This window comes from Eptatretus burgeri, chromosome 16 (assembly GCF_056783735.1).
Source record: "Eptatretus burgeri isolate ZD-2024b chromosome 16, Ebu_testis_v1, whole genome shotgun sequence".
Lineage (NCBI taxonomy): Eukaryota > Metazoa > Chordata > Myxini > Myxiniformes > Myxinidae > Eptatretus > Eptatretus burgeri.
In genome coordinates, this window is record NC_140976.1 from 62,725,309 (window position 1) to 62,733,529 (window position 8,221).

The 8,221-nt window shown below is 42.0% G+C and overlaps 1 long non-coding RNA gene across 1 annotated transcript; it reads right to left on the reverse strand.

Annotated features, from left to right (window-relative positions):
* Positions 1-2,072: 2,072 nt before the first annotated feature.
* LOC147011189 (uncharacterized) lies at positions 2,073-3,586 on the reverse strand. The gene is made up of 3 exons (XR_015052456.1): positions 3,484-3,586; positions 2,539-2,617; positions 2,073-2,207 (listed from the first exon to the last, which is right to left on the reverse strand). It is a non-coding gene; the product is annotated as an uncharacterized LOC147011189 (long non-coding RNA).
* Between the last annotated feature and the right edge of the window lie 4,635 nt (positions 3,587-8,221).

Here is an 8,221-nt window from a genome sequence, read left to right on the forward strand (position 1 = left end):
AAACCAAACTTGCTAATGTGGTAGTATTTTAAAAATGGTATGAGCTGTTTCCTTGCTGTGCACTCAGCATTTAAAAGGGTAGAGTACGGATAAACTACCATAGGTTGGTGATAGCCTAGGCCTAGGCTTTGATGGGCTCATGGCCTCATCCTGTGTCGAAGTTGTAAGGGAAGTCATAATATATGATGTAGTAAGAATGGCGATTCATATCTCGGGCACCACTCGCAATGGAAATGAATGGCTCTGATTGAAAAGCACAAAATCAGTTCTGACAGGACACTGATGCTGCTGAGGTTCAAGCTTAGGAAATTGCTCATCCATGGAGTTCTCCATTGCTGAACCGAACAGTCAATCACTTTCATTGCCTACATCATAGGATGCATTGTAAAGACTCCATCCACGGAAAATCTTGCTCTTCCATGAGCCTCGCTCCGATAAAGAAAACGAAAAAACAAACAAAGGTCATCACGTGACACCGCACGATCGACGGTACGAGGGAAGGTGCAGCAGTTGTCACTCTTTGCGAGTTTTGTTCACATCGGTTGCAATTTCCGAGCCCTTCACAGCACATCGTGCCGTCCCCATGGAGTGTTGTTTGTCGAGCACGCTTTTGATGAAATCCCTTCTTTGATCTGCACAAGCGAAGGGCACACACAGATAACACAGAGTCCTGCTGTCTGGCTTTTCAAGTGTGTGCGGCTGCGAAAAGTCGCATCGACTGAACACCACCCTGGAGGGATGATGTAAAACGACAGAGGACTTATGAACGAACACAAATCCCAAAACGTTGGGGTGAGAAGGCAAGAGTGGGGTTGGAGGGACGGAGGATGCTGGTGATCAGTAAACTGCCTCATATTATATTCACACCATTAGTTGTTGAATATGATTTTAGAAACCAAACCTGCCAGGCTGAGCTGACATGGAACGTTTAGCACCAAATTAAACTAATCTGTTTATTTTCAGGCAGGTGTACTTATTTATTTTCAAGCAGGTGTACTTCATGGATACAGGTGTGTGTGTGTGTGTGTGTGTGTGTGTGTGTGTGTGTGTGTGTGTGTGTGTGTGTGTGTGTGTGTGTGTGTGTGTGTGTGTGTGTGTGTGTGTGTGTGTGTGTGTGTGTGTGTGTGTGTGTGTGTGTGTGTGTGTGTGTGTGTGTGTGTGTGTGTGTGTGTGTGTGTTGTTGCAAGTTTTTCATTCCCATCTCGAGGATAACAAACAGCTCTCTCAACAGCTTCAAGAAGAAATAATAATGAGTATAAATGAAAGGTTGACCGTTTTGTGTTTCCTTTACACCAACACACAAACGTTATCTGTGATTGAAGGAATCATCTGTGCCTTTTATTTGATCTCTCTCTCTCTCTCTCTCTCTCTCTCTCTCTCTCTCTCTCTCTCTCTCTCTCTCTCTCTCTCTCTCTCTCTCTCTCTCTTTCTCTTTCTCTTTCTCTTTCTCTTTCTCTTTCTCTTTCTCTTTCTCTTTCTCTTTCTCTTTCTCTTTCTCTTTCTCTTTCTCTTTCTCTTTCTCTTTCTCTTTCTCTTTCTCTTTCTCTTTCTCTTTCTCTTTCTCTTTCTCTTTCTCTTTCTCTTTCTCTTTCTCTTTCTCTTTCTCTTTCTCTTTCTCTTTCTCTTTCTCTTTCTCTTTCTCTTTCTCTTTCTCTTTCTCTCTCCCCTGGATGGAGAAACAATGACAGGTGTGTGTATATTTTCTCTCTCTCTCTTGTATTTGCAATACAGTACATACTGTATTGAGATTTAAAAAAAGAAACCTTTTTTGATAGACAGGATCAATAAAAGGTAAAAACGAAGATTATGGGATGTAATAGTTCACATCAATTTTAACATATGGATCATCCACATGGACCCTGAATATACAAAAGCAGAGGAGACGTAACAATAATTCATAGAGATGAATTAACAAAACTTGCTAAACATTATATGGGATGATTTTATATGAAAGGAAGCTATATATATATATATATATATATATATATATATATATATATATATATATATATATATATATATATATATATATATATATATATATATATATATATATATATATATATATATTAGGAGGTGATACCTGGTGTTGGTTTAACGGTTAAGGTGGTTGGCTTAAGATCCTCGACTCTTGAGTTTGAGCCCCTGTAGTCCAGTTAATGTAGTCCAGTTCACCAACACCACTTGGGTTGACTCAGCCTGTCATCCTTCCAAGGTCGACAAAATGAGTACCATTATTCAAAGAAAGATGTAGGGATAGTATATATCACATGATCATGTTTTGTTACCATCCCTACCTTGTTCATATAGTTTTTTGAAGAACATCCCCACATCACTTTACATTTTAAAAATTGTTAATATTACTTGTTTCTTTACTTCTTCTTTTTTTTTTAGAAATACTGGGTGATTGAAAAGTCGCTCCCTATTTTAAAAACCTGTTCTTGTGGTACTAACTCACATGGATGATTCAATCAAATTATGTCTGGAGAAAATTTTATTTGATGCATTGTAGTTTTTGTTTATGTTTTGTTAACTCACTTGGAATGTGGTTCCGGGGAGCTTATGGGATGGTGCATCGTCCGTCCGTCCACAAATACTTGCAACTTCTTCTCTGAAACTACACATACCATTTCGATGAAACTTTACCACATCCTTCCTCAGCATGTGTGTACCGAAGTTTGTTCATGGCATAAAAAAAATCAGGTTCTGCGGGGGTTGATAGAGGGAATTTATGGGGTGCCTCCCCATGATAGGTATTTGCTTTCTTCTCAAAACCAAACACACAATTCTGATGACATTTCACGACAACCTTCATCACCCGTGATGTGCCAAAGATTGTTCACGACACAAAAAAAAAGTTCGGGGTCTAAGGGGATATATGGGTGGGGCAGGGGATGGTGGGCGGTTGCCCCGCAAAATAGGTATTTGCTATAACATCGGTTCATTGGTAGGTTCATTTTGCTGTACGTGTAGATCCTGTAGACCCTTTAAGACTCGACTATACTACAAAAAATCTGTTTTAATTCCCATGTTTTAAATGTACGCCATGCTAAGGTATATAAAACAGCTCAATACTTCCTTCTACCATGGTATGGCATTGGAATTATAAAATATATAACATAAAGAATGATAACATTGCAACATAGCATATACAGGGTGAGTCAAAAGTAGCGCCCGATATCTGTTTTTTCGGGTGTCAGATTCTTGCATTATTGCAAGTAAAACAGCTTGGTACAGTTCCGTAATAATTTTTTCTTGAATAAATGGTTAGATGGACATGTCATTCATTTATTTCTACCTTCTTGTACACTGTAATACAAATGGCACACAAGCAATCAACTGACAGAAATTAGGCGCTACTTCTGACTCACCCTGTATATGCCTGGTGTTGGCTTAATGGTTAGGATGGTGGGCTTGGGATCTGAGGATCCTGAGTTCAAATCCCACTTGGCTGTTGAATTAATATCAGGTGTGGTTAACTACCTGTCATCCTTCTGAGGTCGGCAAAATCGAGTGCCAACTTGCTGGGAACCTGTGTCGGAGTGGTGACCTATCCAGGAATGTGTCCAATAGTCAAGGAGACTGCTTAGGCAGCACCAACGCTCTGCACAGAGTATGGTCCTATGGATGAATGGATAACATATATTTTTCTTTACACAAATGATATATGCAATTATGACATCATAACGAGGGCACCTATAACGTCATTAAAAGTCACACTTTCTCCATAAGGAGTACTTACTATGTGCCAAGTTTCAATTTTTCCTTGGTGCGGTTTCAGAGATACAGAAAGCCTGGTGTTGGCTCAGTGGTTGGGGTGGCGGCTTGGGATCCGAGGGTCCTGAGTTCAAGCTCCGTCGACCGCTGAATTAATACACCAGGGGGTTGACTCAGCCTGTCATCCTTCCGAGGTCGGTGAAATGAGTACCAGTTCTAGTGTGTGTACTGGTAGAGGGGCACTGCATCAGCGACACAGTCGCGCTTCAAGAAATGATAGCTAACCCGGCAGCTAAGCTGCCATACGTTACCACCAGAGATATAGAGGTCCAAAGTTTTACTGTTGTTCTAATATGGCTGCCACACCACGTGACCTATGACATCATAATTCTCATTGCAACATTCCACATAAGAAGTCCTACCACCGGCACTCCCGCGAGCTCGGCATCGAACCAACATCAGTCTGATGTATCCTCACTAAGGAACTGAAGCTTTTCCCATACATCATCTCCATTAGGCATAAACTGAGTCAAGATGACATGAGAAGGAGACTTGAAATGTGCAATTGGCTCAGTGGCAGGATGGAGAGGTAAACAAACTGGATCAACCTCATCTGGTTCAGTGATGAAGCCCATTTCCACTTGAACGGTGCCATCAACAACCACAACAACATTTTGTTGATTTGTTGATCAACCACAACAACACCACCTGAAGAGATCACTGAGAGGTACCTGAAAGGGCCTAAGGTCACATGCTTCTGCACCTTCAATGCCAGATGGGGAACGCTAGGGCCTTATTGGTTTGAGAATGACAACAGCAGGGCAGTGACGATCAATGGTGAGTGCTACCGAGCAGTGCTCCAGAAGTTCCATAACGATCTCGTCCAAAAGGTCACCACAAACCAGCTCAGCATGACCTGGTTTATGCAGGATGGTGCACCCCCGCATACAGCTGGTGACACCATCACTTTCCTGTGGCAGCTCTTCAGAAACCGCCTTGTTGCCCTGGGTTGCACTTATGACTGGACACCCCATAGCCCAGACTTGAACCCTCTGGACTACTGGTTTTGGGGGGCTGCCAACCGCCCTGTCACACTGGATGATCTGAAGCAGGCGTTATCAGACTACATCCAGACAGTGCCACATGAAATGAACAGAAAAGTTGGACAGAACTTTGGAGTCAGGATCAATGCCAGTCTGACCTGTGGAGGGGCACGCATCGAGAACGTCAATTTCAAGGATTTTGTGTAAATGCCATTTTCAGACCTTGGGCTCTCACTCACTCCAGCAGTGACTTACTGCAATATAAATCAGTGATAGAAAATACCATGCCATAAGTTTTCAAGAAATGTTTGGGTCACGTTCCTGAGGTTTCTGTTTCTTTTTAAAAAAAGACATTTAAAGTTGCATCACTTTTTGAAACACCCTGTGCTGTTTAAGTGATGAGCAGGGTCATGATGAAAGAAAACTTTGGGGTAAATCACAAAATGTGGGCAAACAATGGGTCAGAGTGAATGGGTCGTCTCTGGGATATTAAAAGAAAAAGATCTTTGCAGTCATTGCTATGGACCACCACTTAAAAGGATCTGAGAGGATGGCTTAGCGGTATGCACACTCTCCTCTAAGCCGTCTAGCCTGTGTTTGAAGCTCGACTCAGCTGTAAACTGACATCCAGTGTTTCACAGGCAAAGTGATTCTTCAATGTGTGTGCCGTTCTTTGGATAGGTGTTAAGTCAGTTGCCCTCTCTGCCAGCATTCGTTGATGGACCTTAAAGATCTTCCTCGTCTTCCAGGTGATGACCTTTGTGAAGAGTAGATGAGCTACCATGGGCACCATCAACAAATTACACAATTTCTGCCCTAACCAGGAAAGGTCATTGCATCAGTCGCACATCTGTGCCCCTAGCCAATGATGCTACCCCACAGCCTTGTGCTTCAGACAAAATGAAGAACCATCTAAATGAGCAGGAAAAGTGTGTAGTTTAAAAAACGCAGAAGAGAAATGTTTAGTGCACTAATGACACACTCACTTCTGTGGTTCCTCAAGGAAAGGATGTAATAAGAACTCATTGGTTGGACAAAGTTTTGCCTCAAAGTGCTGATGCCTCTGAAACAATATGATTGGACAGACAATTTGGAACATTTAACTGTTAACGAGCTGAGTTAGCATGAAACCGAATTTTGCATAATTTTTTTTAGGTAATTAATTGTAATCCTTCCTGAAAACTCGCTAATGATAACGAAATGATATGCAGTACTAGGAAACAACATTCATCGCAGCGAATGTAATTAAACAGATGAACAGAAATTTTGCCTGTTTTGGAAATTGTTGATGGAATGTTAAGTGAGACTCACCGGCCGAGTGGAAACGTTTCAATCAGCCATCTAGGGATCATTGGGCAGCATGTACAGATGCCGTACGTGGGCTGAATTGACATGAGTGGACGTCGGTGTACCTTCACAAGGACATCGATAGACAGTGGACAGAGGAGTGCGTAATACCTGGGGTCATTGCCTCCTGATCCAGGGGTTCTGATGGGAACGCAAACAAAGCAACCCGCCAATCTCTTTCCTGTGTGGTTTGCACAGCTTACATGTACTGATCTTCACAAACATCCAGGTCATGAAGGGGTAGACCCGATCCAGTGATCAACAAGAGTCAGGTAAAGCTCTCGATTCTGTTCATTTTATTTCAAGTGCAACCGTAATACCTGTTCGGGTAAACCTGCTCTTCCTAATCCTTAAGTGGCACTCAACCTCCTGCCAAATGAAAATGGTTCCATTACATAAGTAGCCACATTATTGAAGGTATTTTGTAACAATATATATATATATATATATATATATATATATATATATATATATATATATATATATATATATATATATATATATATATATATATATATATATATATATATATATTGTTCTGAAACCTGAATTAATGCTCCACTTGTACACTTGTACAATTTGTTCAATATTAATCATCTAAATTGTGCGTGACTATCGCTGGATGCTGGCTTTGTTTGAAGAATGTGATGTACTCTTCTTTTTTTTTTTCTTTTCAAAAAATATTCCACTTGTGTTTCACTTCTTTGTTTAACACATCACATTGAGTTTGCATAGGCAGCTCAAAGAGTCTGCAATTTTTGCACCCGAGTCTTTCACGAAACGGATGGCTAGAACTGGTGTTCCACAGCAATTTAGAATTTGTTCAAGATGCTGTTAATAACTGGCTGACTCTTCGATGAAAGACGATGTGGTATCTTTATCGTCCACCAGGTGATGCGAGCAGATGGAATGGGTCACGATGTCGGGCGCAGACGATCCAGCAAAAAGGCGAGTGAGAGTGCCCTCAAACGTCATAACTATTCCACTTGATGCTTGTATCAATTAAACAAATAAAATATTCTTATCTGTGATCGTTTTAATATCATAATACTAGGAACACCATTGTTTTCAATGTTTCATTAATTCTATATCCGTTTCAGTTGATGTTGAATGTGTAATTGCGCGGCTGCTCCTTCCTCGAGGTGTTCCGACATCAGCATCATGAGGACTTGGATTGGTCTGGAAGCCATTATAAAACTCTGGAACATTCATAATCGGGACTACACATTGTATTCCAGAGTTTTGATGTTATTCTGTGCAGCAGTTGACCCAAAAGGCCCACAAAACATGGTAGTGGTTCTTACAAGAGGCCAACGACGTGTTAATATGGGTCATTGTTAAAAGGAAGGCACTGAATAACTAAAATAAATGATACATTACTCCAAGACACAAAACCTGTTTTTATTCTTCACCAGCAAATACCATACTAAGAGAGTACCATACTATGTAGTACCATACACCAGCAAATACCATACTAAATACTACCATTATTCTTCACCATATACTCCAAGACACATTGCTTCGCTGATGGGAATACTAAGAGAGTGGGGAACAGAAAAAGAGGGAAGAGAGGAGTGAGAGAAGGAGAGGGGTGGGAGAGGGAGGGGTAAGGGAGTGAGAGACAGGGGGGAGTGAGGAGGGAAGTGAAGGGAGGGAGGGAGAGGAGAGGAGGGAAGTGAAGGGAGGGAGAAGATGAGAGGGGAGAGAAAGGGAGAGAGAGAGAGAGAGAGAGAGAGAGAGAGAGAGAGAGAGAGAGAGAGAGAGAGAGAGAGAGAGAGAGAGAGAGAGAGAGAGAGAGAGAGAGCGAGCGATGAAGGGGGCCGAGGAAGGGAGAAGCTAGGAGTAGAGAGCGATGAAGGGGAGGGGGGAGGGGGGAGCAACTCTTCACAACACGTGACTAGACACTTCGGGGGGTATGGGGGTCCGTGGGGGGATCGGGGAGAAGGGAGGGTGAAGTTGGTAGGGGAAGGGAGTGTTCTGGACTTGCGTTTGATTGTGGGACTTTAAGGGAAGGGGTTGGAGTGGTTGACTTGCATTTGGAAGGGGGACTTGAGGGGAAGTAGGTGGGGGGGGGGGATAGTCCCTGCCAGCATTAGTACAGGATTTAATGAAAT